General features: G+C 41.4%; 1 long non-coding RNA gene across 5 annotated transcripts in view; it reads left to right on the top strand.

Annotated features, from left to right (window-relative positions):
- Positions 1-20408, top strand: part of LOC124105983 (uncharacterized) — a 66293-nt gene that overhangs the window by 41047 nt on the left and 4838 nt on the right. The window contains exons 3-6 of one of the 5 annotated variants that reach the window (XR_009228530.1): positions 9674-9775; positions 13728-13803; positions 15153-15292; positions 15707-16023. This is a non-coding gene — a long non-coding RNA (uncharacterized LOC124105983). Of the gene's footprint in view, positions 1-9572; positions 9776-13727; positions 13804-15152; positions 15293-15706; positions 16024-20408 lie in introns of those variants that run through there. The other 4 variants (XR_009228529.1, XR_009228531.1, XR_006855951.2 and 1 more) reach the window with 4 other exon arrangements.

Genomic DNA, 20408 nt, shown 5'->3' with positions numbered 1-20408 from the left:
GGGTTGCAGTCTCTTTTAGTAAATGGTTGTTTATAAGTTCTATGTTAGGAAGAAAAAGAAAAATTAAAACTTCATGTAAACCGCAGAACAAAAGCCGAGATTTCCAGTGAAGCAAGAAAGCAGGGAATTTAAAACAAAACCAAACCGGGGTGGGGGTGGGAGGAAGGAAAGGGTTTCTTAATGCTATATTGTTTTCTGAGCTCTACCAATTAGCAAACATCTCTTAGAAAGAAAGAGGGAAGGAATTTCATGCACTGAAGTAGCCCCAGTCAGCTGCAAGCTCCAGGCCTCTGCAGCCAGGCTTTTATCCCCCTCCATAACTGGCCATTACATCAGTCCAAGTGCATCCTGGGGGGCATTGTCATGCTGATGAGCCAGCCCTGAGACTGGATTCTCCCACTGCCCAGAAAGACATTCCCACCACCAACTGGCTCTGGGGCTCATTCAAGCTGTGCTGAATTGCCCTGGAGAATAAAAGATCCAGCCTTAATTAAGCACCCGCTCAGCTCCCAATCAGCCCGATTGTTGCCTTGGCCGCTCTCCCTGCAAAAGAGGAAATGCCAGGGCTCCCGAGGCAGCCGGGTGCTGGGAAGTAGGGCTCCCGAGGGAGCTGGAGTTGGGTCTGTCTTGTTTTGAAAATAAAATATCGTAGGGTATTATGTCTCTGGATCACTGATGTCCGGGTTTTTGGAAAGAAACAAACCTCAGTGTCTGTTTTGATTTCCTTGCCCTGCCCCTGGGTTCCACCCACTGCCCGCAGTTCTCAGTGAGGGTCTTCCAGCGTTCTGTAACTCGGGCAGAGAGCCCAGCTTCATTCTCAGCACTGTCTCTATTTCATGTAGAAGATCCTGGTGCTCTTGATACTGGGGGACGCATACATGTGTATGCGTATGTGTGTGAGAAATCAATGACAGTCCCATCTTATCATTTGTGGCAGGCACTCCACCTTTAATCCTCCCTATCATCACAGTCACTGGCTTGATTGCTTATAGTTGAGCTTTTTTTCCCCCTAATTACTGTAGCAAAAGGGGAGTTCTTTGCAGTGCATCAGACAGAACTTGGTGCTGAGGTTTGAACCCAGGGCCTTGCTCATGCTCAGCACGGGCTCCAGCACTGAGCTACATCTCCAGGTAGAGAGTTTGGAAACTTTGAAAAAGCTGCAGAGATACCACTTGCATTCTCTAAGATCCACGGACTATTGTGACTGAGAAGTTCAGCAGGCTGCGAGGTGGGGGTCTTCTCCCTGCAGTCATGGGGGGTGCGCTGACCTGGGCAGGTTGGTGGTGTGGAGACAGCAGCCAGCCTTTGGGTGTGTGACCCCAGGTCTCCCACTTCCTTTCCTGGTAGCCTCTCAAGAGCAGCCTATTGAGTCTCTCTGCCCTGTTCCCTCTCCACTATTTGATTCTCAGACAAAATTACAGAGAGCCTTTGAAGTCTGGCAACAGGAGATGTTTTTTCTGGAAATGAATTCTTCTTAGCACGATTTTCAGTATCAGGTGCAGTGTTCAGAACAGTGATCAAGGTGTGTTTGTGCTACTGACAGTCATTCTAGAGGAACTGGTTTGCAAGGCCTGCCAGTGTCAAAGGGCCATTTGTTCCTTGCTGAACACAGTGGGATGTGCTGGTATCTGGTAGGTGGCCCTGGCTTCTCATGCAGCCTGCAAGACTGCCTATGATGATGGGCAGACAAGAGAACTCCTAGTTCTCTTCCAGCACCCAGTCTAGTACTTATTTTTAAATAAAACAACAAAGTACTTAATAAGCCACTCAGCATAAATTAACTCTCAGTATAATGAATTGCTATGTATTTTAACATGGTATGATTGGACCAAGCCTTTGGAAGTCCTGAGTTCAACAGGTACCTTAGTGGCTAACCCTCACCTTAATAAGCTTTATTCTCTGTAGTTTGAGTAAAGCGTGCCATTCTGCTCATCAAAAGTTGTTGTAACTCGCAAGGCATTGTGGTTTATGCCTTAAATCGCAGCAACTAGGGAGGCTGAGGCTGGAATATCATAAGTTTGAGGCCAGCCTCAGCAGCTTAATGAGACCCTAAGCAACTTGGTGAGATCCAGTATCAAAATAAAAATTAAATAATAAATAAAAAGTTCTGGGGATGTGGCTGAGTGGTTAAATGTCCTGGGTTCAATCCCTGGTACCAAAAAACAAACAACAACAACAAAAATTGTTATAACCCTAGTCAAAAGGGTTTTGCTGAGCTTTCAAACATTAGCACTTTTGTCAGTTATTAAAAGGTGTGGAATTTGTATTTCTATTTCTAATGACAGAGACTTATCCACCTGCTCACATTTAGTAAAATAATAATAATAATAATAATAATAATAATAATAATAACAACAACAACAACAACAATATGAAATAAAAATTAAAAAACATAATATGCCCAGTCAAATGCTTTGAAATCCCAAGAGCCTCTCTTCTGGTCTTGATGAGCTATTGGTGTTGCCTGAGAGCCTGAGGATTCTCATCTCTAAACTGAGATATGATCATCTGTCTTGGGAGATTGTTCTGAGTGCCCTTCTGAGAGTGGATGGGACTGAAGAAGTCAATCAGCAAGTTCTAGATTTCTTTTTTGTTCTCCTGTTTCCTCCCATAATTTGGATTTTCTACAATTCTAATTTCTTTCACTTTTCTCTTTACTTTCTTTGTGGAAAAGAGGGACAAAATGATTCATATAGCATATTTTTATTTTTTTCCAGAATGTGCAGTCCGGTGATGCGAATGACCATCTTATTATGTATTCCAAAAGGAACTGATGCTACCGGCCCAAGCTTTGATCTCAGAATTTCAGGACTAAAGTGGAATTTCAGAAATAATTCAAGTCCTTTCATTTCATTGTCTTGCTTAGAGGAAAATAAGAAGAAAAAACAAAACAAACAAAAAACAAAAACAAAAACAAATCAAATAAAAACAAAGTCAAGGTTCTTTTCTCAGCCCAGGGCTTGGGCTGCAACCCCAGTTTACCTTAACATTTTTTTTTAAATTAGATCCTTGTTTTTTAAACTTTGCAACTGTTTCTTTGCAACAGAAACATTAAGGAACTAGATTTAAAATGTTTTGAAGTGCAAACAAATTCAGGTTGCTCAGAGATAAACCCTAAGAGCACACCAGCAAAAATGGAACTGACTTAAAATAACATCCTGTGATTTCACTATCATGAAAAGTTGAATTAAAGATAACTCCCATTATCAGAAGAAACCATGTTGACATGACCAGGATGATGTGTTTAAAACTGTTGTTTGGTCCTCAGAATCTTTAAAAGTGAAATATGTAGATTCATGAATGAGACTTCGATAACAAAAGACTAATGAACAAGAGGAAAGCATACAAATTTAATAGGCATTTTATGTGACAGGAGAGTCTGAAAAAAAGACCCAAAGAAACAGGGATGCCTGTGTATTTTTACACCAGATTTAATGAAGAAATGGACAGCTTTTGACAAATACGATAGACAAGAGGGTATGATCTGATGGTAACAGGCTGGGGACTTAGACACCCTGTTGTTCAGATTATGCTCAGTGTCTCTGGGTCTTCAAGGATGAAGATGTTCCTTTCCTCTGAGCACAAGGAGGAAGGTTCTGGAATGAGGATCTCTGACACACTGTGCAGCAAAGTCCATTTGGTGTTACGACCTGTTTGAGGGGAGAAGGTAACAGTCAGCCGTGGCTATTTTCTCAAAGGTCAAGGTGACATATTTTGGGGCAGCGTGTCCTGAATGCCATCAAATGTCTACAGGGCCCCAGAGTTCTGAAGCAATGGGAGGAAGCTATTCTTTCTTTCTCTGCTCGCTGTTCCCCTTCCTCACTTTCCAGCTCTGAGTGCTGGGGTACTTCTGCAGGAGTGCTGGGCATGGTGTAAAAGAGTCATAGTGTTTTTCCAGCCATGATGCAGAGGCTGGGTGGGAGGTTTGCTTCCTCACTGCCCATCAGGAGGTTTGAGAACACCTTGGAACAAAACCATGTTCGATATGGCCTCATGGAGAATGAATTATCCCCACACTAAGTCACGCACATAACTAGTGATATTTCATGTTGACAGTTTGGGTATAGAATCAATGCAAAATTCAGTAAATTATCAGCCACAAATTACTTGCTATATTTAAAGATGGCAAACAGATATGGAAAGGTATGTACTAGAAAAACATATACACATGTCCAGTTGAGCTATTGATCAGACTTTCTATTGCTTATCCAGTAGACACTGGGAAAGAACAGATCAGCCATATTTAGTATACTAATTGAATTCATTAAATGGAAATCCCAGCACACACATAGAGAGGGGCATTCTCCCAAATTAGGGGAAGAATAGTTTGAGCAATCACATAGAATCTACTTAGTTAATGAGGGACTTCCATCATAACAAGGTTTCTCTGCAAGCTGGGTTTGCATGGTAGTCATCTGGGTGTACCTGGGGCACAGGTCAATTTAGACCTAGGCCTGTAGCACATTCTAGCTCCATCTCAGCCATTCTTTGCTTTTGCCATGAGCATGCTCCTTGGAAGGGAGAAAAATTGGTTTCTGATGGTGGTTGGTGAGGCCATTCCAACTTTTCACTTACATTTTAAAAAATTAATCAATTAATTAATCCAGCTATGGATTTATTGCCTTTCATTCTTGTGGATCCTTTGAGATCAAGTTCTACTGTTTCTTCCAGGAGACCTCCTGAATCCGCAGGTCATATGAAGGACTTTCCTGTGTTATATTTTTGTGTATTTTGATCCCTGCCCTTAAGATATTCACAGTCTGGTTACAATGACAATGATCTTTTCCTGAATGTTCCATTAAGTCATGCCTGAAATGCCACAGGATTCCAATAATGTCTTTTTGGAAATGTTCAGTTTTGTGAGAAGAGTACAATTTATACAGGATACAAATTTTTGATACCTTTTTTTCTTAATATTCCATTTGCCTGCCAGAACATGAGGGCAATTTGGTTAAACACAAAATAGTAACTTCTTATAAACCGTGAAAGAAACTCTTTGCAACTCTAGGCCCTCCCCTGGGGAACATCAGTTGCTCCCTCTCACTGTCTTCCCACGACAGCCTCTGGCTATCCAGGACCTGTGGTTCTCTTACTGAAGACATTGAAATGAACCAGGTATTGTTGTGCACGCTTGTACTCCCAGCTATCTGGGAGGTTGGGGCAGGAGAATTGCAAATTGGAGGCCTGCCTGAGTAACCTAGACCTTGTCTCAAAAAATTTTATATATATATATATATATATATATATATATGTATGTATTTTTAAAAGGGCTGAGGGTATAGTCCTGTAGTAAAGCACTTGACTAAGAACATGTGAGCCCCTGGATTTCATTCCCAGTACTAGGGGGGGAAAAAAGAAAAGAAAGAAAGAAAAAAATAGGTAATCAGTTTTTTTTTTTCTCCCCTGACTGTGTGTTTCTGGAGAGTGCAGAATGACTTTTTATTTATGCTCAATAACATGCTAAATTTAGTTTCACCTGTGTTAAACCCTTGAACTTCCCTGTAGTTTGCTAGTATGATATCTTTTTGTCCACTAATGCACAAACTCCAGGTTTCTGGCTCTGCATTCTCCATCACTAGGCTTTATAATAAATAAATGGCATGGCAGAATCTGGGGAGTAAGAAAAATTATTCATGAACAGATGCCAAACATCCACTCCTGAGATCCAAAGAAGTAACCAGGAGAGACAGATCTACAGGAGATAGCACTGGCATCCTGGCTGGGACTGCGAGTCCTGATGAATCACAGTCTCTGAGACAGACATGGGGAATGGGGATGTAGTTCAGTGGTGGAGAACTTGCCTTGCATGCTCAAGGCCCTGGGCTCCATCCCCAGCGGAGAGGCAGGTGTGATTGCATTGAATTTCTATTTAGTTTGTATGCCCTGTCTTCTATACAACTCAGGATGGGAAGTGCAAGCCCCCTTGTGTGCCACTCAGGTTAGATATGCTGCAAATAAAGCCTCGGTTATTTAGTCCTTTGAGGAGTCCGGATGTGCATGCACTTGTAGGTGCAGCCAGGGAAGGTCCATTTTGGGTGAGGAGGGGGCCACAGGGAGCACTTTCAGGCTGCAGGGTTGAGGATGTCATTGTCTCACTGAGACTTCCTCTGTGGATATTCCAAGAATCAAATAAAATCCATGATTTTTTAAAGAACAAAACAGAATTCCTACCATCACACCAAATCAGTCAGTGCAGTTGAATGCTCTTTAAGAAGTAAAGATTCTTGCAGTGTTTGGTTTCTGGTGACTCAGACGTTTTTAACCAAGGAAATAGAAGAGACAAATCCACTGTGGGAGAGATAACTAAGTGGTCTGAGTCTCAAGTTGGAAATGGGGACACTTCCTAGAACCCGGAAGTTCAAGTTGGAGCCACACTGATTTACCCTTTCACCTTTTTTTAGATAAAATGAGTTGCACTTGGTCTTTCTCTTGGGAGCGTCTTTTGGGCAAGAGGCTAACCACCCTAGGTTTGCCTGCTCTGTTTAGGACATTATAGAGTTCCTGAGGCATTTTTTTTCCCTCTTTCTACTAAAAAGTGGTTTGCTGTAATTTGTTTGGCCCCAAATTCTGGTACTCAGCTGAAATGTTGGGAAAACAGAGAACTGGCTTGCCTTAGAGTGTATTAGGCACTTAATAAAACACAGATGACTGAGAGACCTCTTTCAGCTTCTCTGGTGCATCCTTGAGACTGGGAGGAAAAAGAAATAAAGGATGGGGTGAGAAATTTCAAGACGATTCTTTAAAAGGAGGATTTAGCCATATGTCTAGAAAAATCGCTCTTGGAATTTTCTAACCTGTAAGTGCTGATAATGGAAGACATAGATTCCAGTTTTTCTGAGAAATCAAAACAACAACAGCTCCAGTGCTTTTGTTTGTAAGGAAAGGAAGCAAACAAGGGATGTACAAGTGATTCTTGGATATATTAAAAAAAAATCATTCCTGCTTTAAGAGAATTTTAAATCTAAAGAATGAGACTACTAAATATTCAGGTTAAAGTAATTCGAAAAGTAAACTAAAGGACAGAGCTCACATAGAAATGTACCCTAACAAAATTCAAGGATTTAAAAAATTCTCTGAATTGTCAAGCAGAAAATTTGGATTATGTGCAAAGGAATAAAGTAATTCCTTTCTCCATAGTAATACTTAACACTAAGAGATAATCATGAAATTCTTTGAGAATTTGGAGTGGTAACAGGCAATCCTCAAATACTCTATCACACGGGGTATCTCATGAACAGATTTTTCTCAGATGTAAAAGTATGAAGTATATAAACTATTTGGTGAAACTTTTGATAAAACAACTTACTCTGTGGATATCTGAGGCAAGTGAAATTGACAGAAAAACATAGTATGAAAGCTGATAATGGGAATTGAAACCAGGTGCTTTTACCATCTAATACTGATGAGAGTAGGAACTTGGTAAATTCTTTGTATTTTGACATATGTGTATGTTTTTTTTTAAGAGAGAGAGAGAAAGAGAGAGAGAGAAAGAGAGAGAGAGAGAGAGAGAGAGAGAGAGAGAATGAGAATTTTTTAAATGTTTATTTTTAGTTTTTGGCGGACACAACATCTTTGTATGTGGTGCTGAGGATCGAACCCGGGCCGCACACATGCCAGGCGAGTGTGCTACCGCTTGAGCCACATCCCCAGCCCTGTGTATGTTTATATACACAGATATATATATATATATATATATATATATATATATATATATATATATATATATATATATATATATATTATATATATATAATATATAATATATTATATATAGTATATAATATAGTATATATAGTATATAATATATTCTATATAATATATATAATATATAATATAATATATATACACACACACAAATACACATACACATATGTATATTTCATATTATTGAAGATGCATTTTATTCAACAAGAATACAGAATGCATACATCTTAATACGTATACATATGCAAAAGCCAAACTGAATACTTTTTAAGCATAAATTTTAAAAACATGTGGAAATTCACATGCCCATGCATCTGTCTGCCTTTGGGAATCACCAGGGCATTCATGTGAAGCCATGGGTGTCCCAAACAGCTCCCAGCCAAGACGGTGCAGTACGGGTGTAGAGTGGCCATTTCAGCCCAGCTCAGGTAACTTGGCTCTGGGCCCCCCACTGACTGGCTCAGATGGGCCCTAGGCCACATTGCAGTCGGAGGCTCTTCCTATCCAGTCGTTCCTTGCCCCCTTTCTTTCCTAGGCTTAGTCCCATGTCTTTCCCCGCTTCATCTCCCCTTAGCTTTTGTGCCATCAGTCTTCTCTTCACCTCCATCTTGGTGAGTGCCTCTTGGAGGCCCTGAACTGATACAGCATGCTTGTGTTAGCTTGTGGTGGACTGGTAGATGTCGAAACTTGAGGTATACTGAATTATCGTTTTTTTTTTTTTCAAGAGTGGATTCAGAAGTTAAAGAAAACAACAAAACCATTAAAAGGGGTTTAGTGTAGGAAGTATGAGGCGAGTTCACAAGGACATGATCAAGCGTATTGTGAATGTATTGGATTCTAACACAAAATCCAGCTACTCACTCCTTCTATAAGGCTCCCAAGAGAGTTTAGAAAAGGAACAATGAAAACTCTGGTTGGAGGCTTTAATAAGCACACTCCAAAGAGAACAGGACAGTAAGTTTCAGAACAAGATGGTGAATGATAATGAAAGGGATGGGAAATTTAAAATGACTATTGGAAATGTTTTCAGAAGCTCATATATAAAGGAAATGAAATGTTCTAAAATTCCGGAGTATAGTCCCTGATGGTTTAGAAATTTTGAAACTGGAGTCTTACAGTGGTACTTGGTGGGGCCCAGTATAACTATACGCATTGATAAATTATTGGGAAAAGTCTGTGTTAGCAAATAATATCCAGTGACAATCCCTCCCTTTCCTGACACCACCCTCTCAGTGACTCCTTTCCAGAATCTCTGTGCTTCTACAATCTAGAAACCAAAGATTCAATGCCCATTGCAGAATCCTGTTCTAGGGTCAGCATGCATTCTGACTGGTCAGTGCTTGTGCTTCCCAGTTGTTCAATGTCTTAAATATCTCCCTGAGTGTGTCCCGCTTCACCTGCAATGTGTAAGCACTTCCAGGGAGATATGCAAAGGCAAGGTCACCTAGCTAAAATCCATCAGTTACGCTGTGGAAGGAGCTTCAATTCTCATGGGTGATGATGAAAACCCACCACTCAGATTAGAGTGGCCACTATGTAAAGCCATGTCTACTCATTCATCCTAGGTGCTTGAAGAGTGGGGAGAGACATTTAAAGAGAGATTGCTTTCCCATTTCTTAGAAATGCAATTATTTCTTCCTCTGCAGGTGATTTATACTAACTGCTCCCCAACAAATTAGTCTTCTGCAGTTGTGTTTTGAACCGTCCATTTATCTAATCTTTACCTTTCTAGAAGAGTGCAAATGATTTATAAAGATGGAGCAATTATGAAACAGGTTGTTTGTAAATAAAATGCTAAAGCCAGCAAGGTGCAGAGGTTAGGGCCCCAGCCAGTCAGGTGACATTTAAATCAATTCAAATGCTTGCAACATTCTTCCAGACCCTACTGAATGATCTTCCTCTCTCTGCTCTCTCCCTTCCTCCCTCTGCCTCCTCCCTTCCCCTCTCTTTCTCTCTACCATCACTGCAGCTGGTAGCATAGGAGTTCAAGATAGCAGAGCTGCAGGGCAGCGGTATCCAGAGGTATCCAGGTCCCTGATCTATTGGAAGGAGAGCTGTGCACTTTGCTGAGGTGAGAGGAAAATCTTTGTTGGGCTGAGCCATTGGTATTTGGAAGTTACTTCTTCAATTCTTATTGGTTACTCTCATACAGTCTTTAAGTATTTACTTAATCTTTCTGTTAATAGTCATGAAGAAATAAAACTTATAAATATTCTCTCTCTCTCTCTCTCTCTCTCTCTCTCTCTCTCTCTCTCTCTCTCTCTCAGATCCTGGTCCTGTGTATGGTAGTCAAGTGTACTACAACTGAGTCACATTCCCAGCCCCTCATTTTAATTTAAATTGTACTGCTTCTCTATAGGACCATGGCAAAATTTCATTGCCAACACCTTCATTTTGAGAAATATAAGAATTACTTGGTTCTTTTGGGTGAAATAATTCTAATTTGATACAAATTTTGATAGATCCAATTCTCACTGTAGAATAACACTATCCACCAGAGATTTGAGAATTCAGAAAACAAGTTGGTTGTAAAACAAAAAAGTTAGCAATGAAGATTAATAAGTACCAATTCTTTTTTTTCCTGGTATGTATTTTATAGACAGTTTTACTACGTGAATATATTTATGTATTTATTATGTGAAGATATTTAATAGACAGTTTTAGGCCACTTATCACTAAATATTTAAAGAAAGAGAGAAATTTACTTAGTGGCATAGGGAGATTTTCCCAAGTTGATTAATTCTGTGGAAAGAAAAATACTACAGCATTCCCTAAATCTTTACTTTCTGTAAAATATTTCTTTCTTTCATTCTTTCCTTCTTTCTTTCTTTTTTAAATGAAATAGACAATGCTTTTGCTGGTCTCTCAGGTAAAGGCCAAAAAAATTAGTCCATGGAAATAACTGTTTTTCTCTTTCTCTGAGGAAAAACATGAGTGCATATAACATTTAAATTCAGCATATTATTATTGTTTGCCAGGGATGTATCATTTCCCCTTAGGAGTTGGCCCAGAACTGGATAATCCTGCAGAATGATCAAAAATTGAGAATGTTAGTTCTGAAGACTTAGGACACCAAGTCACAGGATTGCCATCTCTTCTTGTCCTTGGGAACTCACGGGGCTGCCAGCCCAGCTCTTCCTCTCAAGTGGGGTTGCGTCTCCAGGGTGGCTTCTGTAGGTTGTCCCTCTTCTATTGGTTTTATTTAGAAACACGTCCAGTGGCTTCACCCTCCTCATCCTGGTGCACTGGGCTGGATTAACACCTGCACTATTTTGGTCAAGATAAGTACCCTTGCTCATCTCTGTCTACAGTTCCATGCTAGATGGGGCCTTTCAAGTTGCTCTGGCAGAACTTGGTAGGAAGCAAATATTCTTTCAGTGAATTAAGCAATGAACGACTAATTTGATATGTTAAGTCTCAGTGAGGGGAAACCAGAGCTCTGGGATACCCACAGTTCTTGATGAGCAAACAGAAGTGTTCCCATTTGAAGCTTGCTGATTGTGTAACAGCTACTAACTAAATGTAAAGGTCATCTCCCCTTTTGCCCTAACATTATGATCAAAAACATGCACCCATGCTTTTAAAAATAACTCCTCTGGCACTGAGAGGGGCAGAAGAGAGAAAAAAGAAATGAAAGTAGAGTCATGAGTTTCACTACCCTTCCTGCCAATATATACAAACTCACATCCAAAACATTTCTCATTTACATGCCTGTTTATTTTGTTTTTGTGGCTGTCTAGAAGCTGGGACCTTTCTGTTTTTTTGCTAAATTGAGACAAAGAGATATTAGGATAAACTCCACCCCTATTTAGCTGTGTTCATCCTCACAATGACTTGGTCTTTCTGTCACCACCTGGACAGATGTTTGGATCATCATGAGACTCAGTGCATTTGTGGGTGAATCACTGGAAATTTGGAAGGAATGTTGCAATTTTTTTCATTTTCAAATTTCAGAGTTTTGCTCTAGGAATTGCTAACTTTACCTAGTTTTAAGATTTAAAGTCAATTGTTCTACTGTCTTATAGACCACAGATGTGATGTGAACACTGCTCTGGAGTTCTTGGCTGATTTGTGTGCTGTATAATTCACTCTTCCCCAAGGGCTTTCGTCTGGGTCCAAGGCTCCTGCTGTCCTCACAATATTCTGCCATTGTGTGCTCTCAGTCAGTACAATACCCTCCTTGGCCTTTACTGCCCTTAAAACAAACTGATGCAAATTGTCTGAACCTCAAGACCTGCCCACTTCTGATCTATCTAATGCCATCTTTTGTGACTTTCTCCTTTAAACTGCAGGATCTAACTTTGATTTTAATTTCTCAGGTTGCCCTAAGCCCTCTGTGCTTTCCTTCTGACTATTTCACCCTTTGGAATGAACCATTCCTCGCTCCCTGCTTCTTCCTCATTCTTGACACAGCTACTCCCACGCATCCATCCGGCTCCCTTGGGGAACTGCGGGCCCTGCCTCCCCCATGTAGATCAGGAGCCCTTGAGGATGTTTTCCCTCTTGACAGGTTGATCCCGCTGCGGTAACCATTAGCGTGAGCATTTAATTGCTCAAACCAGGACACTGTTCGGAAAGGGGGAAACTATCAATAATTACTCTGGGACAACACCCATAAATCAAGACTGTCCAGGGAAAACTGGTCTGTCTTGTCAGTGTTTCTAGAATTTCCTGTTGAATTGCATTCTTCCTTCACTGTCTATAGCTTACAGGGAAAGGAGAACCCAATTGGATTTTGTTTTCTGCTTATTTTCTAATTTACGTTTTCTTGGTGCCTAATGCATGATTGGAGCTCAGAAATAGTAACCAATGTTCAAAACAGCAATTGTCCGTAGAAATACGAAAATGGCTATACATAAAAGCAAATCTTGATTAAAAATTATAATAGCAAAATAAAAAAAATAGTATGCATATGTGCCTACTGTCTGTCCGGCAGTGAGCTAGTTACCCTAAGTTGAGGGTGCTGTGGAATAGAAGGTCGAGGAGGTGAGGTTCACATAGAGTAGCAAATGCCAAACCACCAGTGCAGTAGTTAGTTTTCTGTGACATCTTGACTGGATCCTAGGATGCCCAGATTGTGGGGTAAACATCATTTCTGCACGTGTCTATGAGAGGATTTCTAGAAGAGATCAGCATCTTTTTTTTTTTTTTTTGTAAAGAGAGAGATAGAGAGACAGAGAGAGAGAATTTTTTTTTAATATTTATTTTTTAGTTATTGGCAGACACAACATCTTTGTTTGTATGTGGTGCTGAGGATCGAACCTGGGCCGCACGCATGCCAGGCGAGCACGCTACCGCTTGAGCCACATCCCCAGCCTGAGATTAGCATCTGGATTGGTAGACTGAAGTGGGTCACCCTCACCAGTGCGGGTGGTCCTCCTCCAGGTCCAAGGACAGAACAGAATGCAAAGGTGGAGGAAGGCAGGGTGTGCTCTTTGCCTGACTCTGTGGGGACACCTATCTTCCCCTGCTTCTGGTTCTCAGCCTGCAAACAGGAGCTGGGGTTTGTAACACCTCTCTCCTGACCTTCAACTTGGGACTTCTCAACCTTTGTAACTGCATAAGCCAGGGTCTTACAATAGATGCCATTATATAGAAATGTCAGATAGATAAATGGACAGACAGACAGGAGTTATCCTCTGTGGGCTCTGCTTCTGTAACACATAAGCCTCTGGCATGCTTCTCTCACTTCCAAAAGGCTTCGTTCTCACAGCTTCCAGGACTTGTCTGTCTGAACATTCTGCTCCTTTTTGATTTGTCTCTTGAACTGTCCCTAGGGCTCAGTAGCCAATACAGGTCATTGTATTTATATGAGTTATAATTATGCCACAAAAACCAATTCCTCATTTTGGTAGTGTTGCAGGAGATGCTGAGGAAAGGGGAAAAGGAGTTTTTCTGGCCAGGAATTGGTGATGAGGATTAAGCTCTGTTTTTGTAGTTAGAGCGCACACACCCTCACACGACACACACATGCAGCATTGGATGATAAACCTCACCACTCTGACCTTGATTTCTGCTTCCAGCTCTGAGTCCTTGATGTGACAGGGGAGCAGCCGCCTACAAGGACTGATGTTTCTCTTCCTTCTCCTCAACTCCAAGGTCAGCTTCAAGGGACTTGAAGAAATCTGGACAGCACCAATTATGGACCTTCTCTTCCACCTTGATGGCTTATAACCCAGGCTGCTTTCCACATGTGGGGATTCCGTTCTGCTTTCTCTCAGTTTGTGTTGAATGGCAGATGAGCTTTGATCTTAAGATAAAATGTGCTTTTTAAACTTCTCCAACCGCCTTTATCCTGTGCTGTCTATGCATTAGAATGTATTTTTGGTTTTCGGGTCCCTTAATACATCATTTCTTCCCATTGTAGCACGTCATAACCTGATGGGTAGAAAGTATGATTGTCTGGTGCCAAGAACAACCAAACAGGGTTTAAAGTATGAGCCTGATAGTTGCCGGGGCCAGCCAAGTCTGAAACTGAATACAACGGAAATCATAGTGTTTTCCACCCACGGAGGACGTGGGGAGGGAAGGGAGGGGCAGTGGCCTGAGTCCCCCACCGCATCCCACAAGGAAGAATTTGCCATGAGAAGCAGCCTATATAGGGCGATTTTGGTCATTCCATATCAGGGCTTCATAGCTTCTTATGTGAACGCTCATCAATTTCTACTCATGAACGGAATGAAGTACAAAAATTTTCAAGAGTAAATGGAAGTGTTGGGAAGTGCCATGACACTTCTCAAGGATGAGAACATAGCTTAGAGTTCAGATTGCTTTTTAAAGAATTTTACTCCAAGAGCTACTGGGGGTATTTTAATTTTAGTTGGAGGCTTAATCACTATTTTCAAATCAAAGCCTCAATTTTAAGTCATTAGGGGTTTGGTGCTTTCAAAAACAGATTTGATTTTGCTATGATTTAATTTCTCTTTTTTGATATGCAAACACTGAATCATGTATTCTAAATGTTATTATTATTATTATTATTTTTGTCAAAGGAGAAAATTATGGAGTTGTTAAGAGGGATGAATTAATAACCTTAAAGAATAGAAAGGAATTCCTTAGAGATTCTGCTTGGTGTTCTGGCTTCACAAACTTTCCTTCAGTTTTTTTTGCACAAAGTTGCCTGGCATTTCAGAATAAGTTGGCCAAATCTTGTTATGATTTTCAGTACTTCTAGTTGCTAGAAATCCAAGATATCCAGGGAAGGGTAGACATGTTTGATATGGATCAGAGTAAAAAATAGTCATATCCATAAAAGTAAGTGCCTGATCATTCATTGGATACAACTGATATGAAAGTTACCTGCAAAAAAAATCAAACAAAAACAAACAAAAAACACAAAACAAATAAACAACAATAAAAAGAGTTACTATGGTGTATCATGAATCAGAGACTCCTTAGAGAGCAGTGGGTACAAGGATGGGTAGAATACCATTCTTTTCCTTGAACAGTTCACAGTCTAGTGGAGAGATGAAGATAAACCAATGGCTGTAATTCTGTGTAATGTGTCCTCTAAATGAGACCCACGGAGTTCTACCTGAATGCAGGAGAAGTAATGGATGTCTCTGAGGGACCTGTGCAGTCACAGAAGGTAAGTGGAACTTGGAGTAAGATGTTGGAAAATGAGAGGATTCCCCAGATACAGGTTGAGACAGGGCATTCCCATGGGCAGAAAAAGTCCCTCGAACATGTAAGGAGGTGTGAAAAGTGGTGCATGGACAGTGTCCTCAAAAGAATACTGAGAATGCAGAGAAAAATAAGTTTCATGTGTCTCCAAACTAGAAGTGTATTTGATTCCTGTTCTAGGAGTAGTGGATTCAGCTTATAAAAGGGACTGAATTTATGTGGTGTAATCAAGCAGGAGACTTGACATATAGGCTGATGATCTACAAATACCCCCAGTGAAATGATATGAATGAAGAATGGGGAATTGCATTCTCTAAAACAAGAGAAGAAATAATGGCCTGAGACAAAAGACAGTACTCTTTTTTTTTTTTTTAACGAGTCTTAAAAGCCTTCCTAATCTCAGAAGTATCTGGCCTGTGCTGCAGACTCCCTAGAGGGGCAGGGAACGGGGGAGCTTTTCTGAGATGTCCAAGGGCAGCAAAGTGAGCTATTGAGTTGTGGAAGAGAAAGAAGGAATCCAAGGAGGCCGTGATCTGTAGGCGAAAGGGAAGGAACAATGGTCTTCGAGGAAGCTGGAAGCTTCAACTTGGAAGAAGCTGTCCCTCCAGATACCTTCTCCCCACGACTGTGATTGGCGGTCAGCATCAGCGCAGCTACCCCAGGACACAGGGCCCAGAATTCCTCACTCCCTTGCAGGTAAGTGTTGTTCATTGAGCACCTCTTACAGTGGGTGCCATTTTACTCTCTTATTTATTTACTCCTCGGAATAGTTCTGAGGAGAAAGGAAACCCACAGAAACGGCGTAGGTTGAACGCTTGCTAAGTCTCCCAGGTGATGCCAAGTGGGGTCTGGTTCACAGCTCAGTGCTGCCCTCCAGTAAGCACTGTAGTGTTTAAGAGTGTAGCTCCCTGCCCCTGCGTCATGTCAGAGGCCCCTGAAGCTTTGGAAGGGGTCCACAGAGCTGCCCAATGTAAGAGGCTGCATCAGGCTTCGAACCCAGAACTCTTCCACTCCAAGGGCTTCACCTTGGTGAAGCATCTTAGAAGGGTCTGGCTCACCAGTTCCCCAGAGAGACTTGCTTACGGTCTTCTGGGAGATTTTCCTTAATAAAAAATGCTCCATTCACATCTGTCCCTGCAGGTGGCAGAGAGTCCCTGTAAGGGCTAACACATGACCACTGGAAGGGCATCCATTTTTCTTCCTTTCTTCAGTTAAGTTTCTGAATTGGATCCAGCTGTTCTTTGATGCAGAGGCCAAAAGACCCCAATATCCTGCTCTTTGTTTTCCTGAAAGTTATTGGCCATTGTTAACCATGAAGGTTAGGTTGGAACCCCTTAAGGAACTAAGCATTTGGCCAGTGGGTGCTGGGATCAAGGTCATGGTACAGCAGAGGTTGATGGCATTTCAAGATGAAGCCTCCATTCCAAGCCTGGCTAATGGCCTATGTGGACCTTGATGAGAAATTGTCTACAACTAGACCTAACAATGAAGCCGGCTGGTTATCCTCACTGTTGACTTAGAACAGATAACAATACAATAATCGTAATCATAGTTCTCATCAATTATCATTCCACGTTAACTACTGTGTGGATCTGCTGGTAAACATGTGTGTCTCCAGAATTTTATCTCTAACAGAGTCCTGTCTGTCTGCCCAGGATCTTGTACTTGGCACATGAGTCTTCTTTATCCTGTCTTTGAAATATTAATTCAGTACCCATTTTTGAGGCACAGAATTGGAACCTTAAGGTTAATGAACTTTTCCAATGTACTCTACCTAGTTAATGACCAAAGTGGGGGAACTAACAAAGAGACGTGTACTGAGAATCTCAGAGGGCCAGAAATCAGTTGCAATGGGAGAGAAAATAAAGGGACAGGGAGAAAAGCAAAGTGATTGGGAGAAATTGTCCACCTCTTATACCATGCCAGCATTACCCTTGGCTGCCTGTAGTGCTATTCCTGCATTTTTATCTTTTGGTTTTCACAGCCAGAGGGGGCAGATCAATTGGGGTTGGCACAATCCTACTCACGTCCAGAATGAATTGGGGTGACCAGATTTTCTACCCAAGAGCCACTTCAGTCCATACCCTTATGGATCAGTTTGGTCAGGATAAGAAACTCGCCCACAAAATTAAACTTGGAACTCAGAAGGGATTTTCATCTTGCAAATGTCAGATGTGCTAGAGGGGCCACTGGTGACTCACTCCCCCTTTCAAGGAATAGAGGTTTGACTCCCCGAGGAATAATGAACTTCAGCTCACTGGCGCCCAAGGAACTAGCACAATGGGCAGATGTCCGAACTCCACTGGCCACGTCCCAGATGCAAACAATAGAACGCTGGCCAACTTCGACGGAGGAGAGTCTCTGAAGCCATGGTATTGCTTTGGCGGGCCAAAAACGCATTAGGAGACTGCAGTTATCCACATAGTCTCACTTCATAAAGAAGGAAGGGACTGGGGAGGGACGTAACGTGAGCTCACATTCTGTGATGGAGCTGGAGAGAAAGTGCTCCTATATTGTGCCTCTTTGCCCTCTTCTCGGATGATGAATTGCCTCAGTTTTATGAAACGCTGGAGCTAGATCCCTTCAGGGTTAGGAGCACATGAATATTAATTGGTCCCAAATAAGAGGAGCAAGGCTTTGCTCATTGCCAGTCTGGGAGAGTCATCATCCTTGGTCATTTCCATGATCTTTATTTTAAAGGAGCTCTTTTGTTGTGGGAGAAATCCAGCATCAGACTGGGGAAGGAGATGTCTCTGAAGCTTTCTCCACCCATCAGTTATTTAGTTCTTTAAAAATTACATCATGTTATATAGGTCTGTAAAGACACTGGATTATCCAAACAGATCCTATTTCATGCACTCTAAAATGGAGGCAGATAACAAAATCAGTATAAGCACGTTTTAAAGTTCCTAGAAGTTTGTCTATTTGTGTATTTACTTTATGTAGTACTTTCACATATGTTATCTTCCCTCAAGATAAATAAAGCAGGTATTGTCTTTCCTCGTCTACAGGCAAAATCAGCCTATAATAACCATCTCGCCAGGGATAGATCACAATGAGAGTGGTAGAACTGGGCCTTTAACCAGGGTCTCCCAATTCCAGCTCCCCCATTCCCCCATTTTTATATAAGTCCTACCCAGTACATATGGACCTCTCCCTGCTTTCAACGGTCCATGCCATTTATATGGTTGACCTCGCCCATGACATCTTCTCCATAAACAAGAGCAGGAGGTGGGTGGAACCTCAACAAAATTGCATTTGCAAAATTTACCTGGGACCAAGCAGCAACTTTGGCTTTCTTGGATGTATGAAAACTTTGGGCACAAACCATTTGATTTAGAGGAGGGATATCCCTAACTTTAAAGGGGAGTAGAAATGCTAGGTGTAGGGGCACATGCCTGTAATCACAGTGACTCTGGAGCCTGCCTCAGCAGCTTAGTTAGACCCTAAGCAACTGTCTCAAAAAAAAAAATTAAAAATGTGTGTGTTTGGGGGGGGGGACTATAGCTTAATGGTTAAGGGCCCTGGATTCAATATCCAGTACCCCCCCCAAAGAGAGATGGGGGCATTAGAAATGATCTCATATGTAGAGAGGTGAGTTTTCTCTGATGAATGCATCTCTGTCAATCACACTAAGAAAATTAAAAACATTAAATGCAGATTCATTTGCCTGGGTAGGAACAAAAATACTTTAAAAAATCACATTAAGTCATTTATAGGGGTTTTTCTCAGAGCCACTGAAAAACCTATGCACAGTTAGTTCACTTGGGACATAATTTTGAAAACCAAGAAGACTTTTGCTAAATTAGGGGAAAATAAAACAGAACTCTCCCCTCAACTTCCAGAAGATTCAAGCCAAGCCTGAGTTCCGTCCCTCTTAGATTTGGAATGGGTTCTAAACTTGGCAAAAAGGCACTTGCCCATCCCTATTGGAAATCTCTCAGGAGACTTGGTTCCAGCTTTCCAAAAACTTGCAGCCCAAATATATTTGGCTTCACATCTGAACCTTTGTAATGTTCGACATCTATTAGAAATTACCACGTAAACTTCAGAAACTTAAAAATTAAGCCGAACTCTAATGGGCATATGAAGTCAAGCCGATAAGGTTACCACGTAACTTAAGCAGACACTGAAACCTGCCTGCAAGCCCGTGTGAAGTCTCTCTCACATTTTTTGGCATGGACTCAGAGATCTGTGGAGATATTAATGAGGAGGAAGAGGAGGGGCATCTCATTTTTCCCTACTAATCCATCACAGCCATGTAGCTGCTATGTTCTCCGACCTTAGAGCCCAGAGGTTCTGAAACCGGCAGAACAATGACCCCCTGTGAAATCAAGAGTTCTTTAAGAACAAGGTGATAATTTTTGTTAATCTGCATTAACCCAGTGAGCTAGTAACAGAATAAGAAAATTATGACCTTGACTTCACAAGAGATTGGCAGTCTCTTAGCGGGAAGCTGGAAAAACCCGGATAGGCTTGCTCACAAAGACGGAAAAGTGCTTACAGATCTGATAAGATATTAATCCAATTTGGAACTCTCTAGTGAACAGAGAGGAAGTAGCCAATCAGGAAGGTCTGATCTGGCCTAAAAGCCAAGAGGACCCTCAAAAGTGGCTGATGGACCTTGGGGTTGGTTGGTTTGCTTGTTTCTTTAAAGGATGCTTAATGCAGATACAGCTGCCTGCTTTGTTTTGGCCCTTGTCAACGTTGAGGGTTTGGTAGGCTTTGTTTGTGAATATCTGAGGCTCATGGAAAGGCAGTCTATGCAGTAACATGTGCTATATCCATTTGAGGCAACAGGAAGTATCAGGAAAGGGCTTGTGGCATCTGGGCCCAAACTTTCTGCTGCTTGAACAGCCGTGTGACCTTGGGATAAACAGCTTTGTTTCTGATCCTCAGTTTCTTCAATAATAAAGGATTACTATAATATCTTTCAGAGTGTCATTGTGAAAGTCCAATGATATACTATAGAGGCAATCACCTAGAACAGAGTGTGCCCTAGACTTACGTTTTTAAAAAGTCATTTAAATCTATGAGGGAATACAGATCCCTCTCTCTCTCTCTTTCTATACCCCTTTTTC

Source organism: Marmota monax, unplaced genomic scaffold (genome assembly GCF_021218885.2).
Source record: "Marmota monax isolate L192 unplaced genomic scaffold, Marmota_monax_Labrador192_F-V1.1 WCK01_AAM20220418_F8-fsc00208, whole genome shotgun sequence".
In the NCBI taxonomy this organism is placed as follows: domain Eukaryota; kingdom Metazoa; phylum Chordata; class Mammalia; order Rodentia; family Sciuridae; genus Marmota; species Marmota monax.
This window is presented reverse-complemented; position numbering and strand designations above follow the sequence as displayed.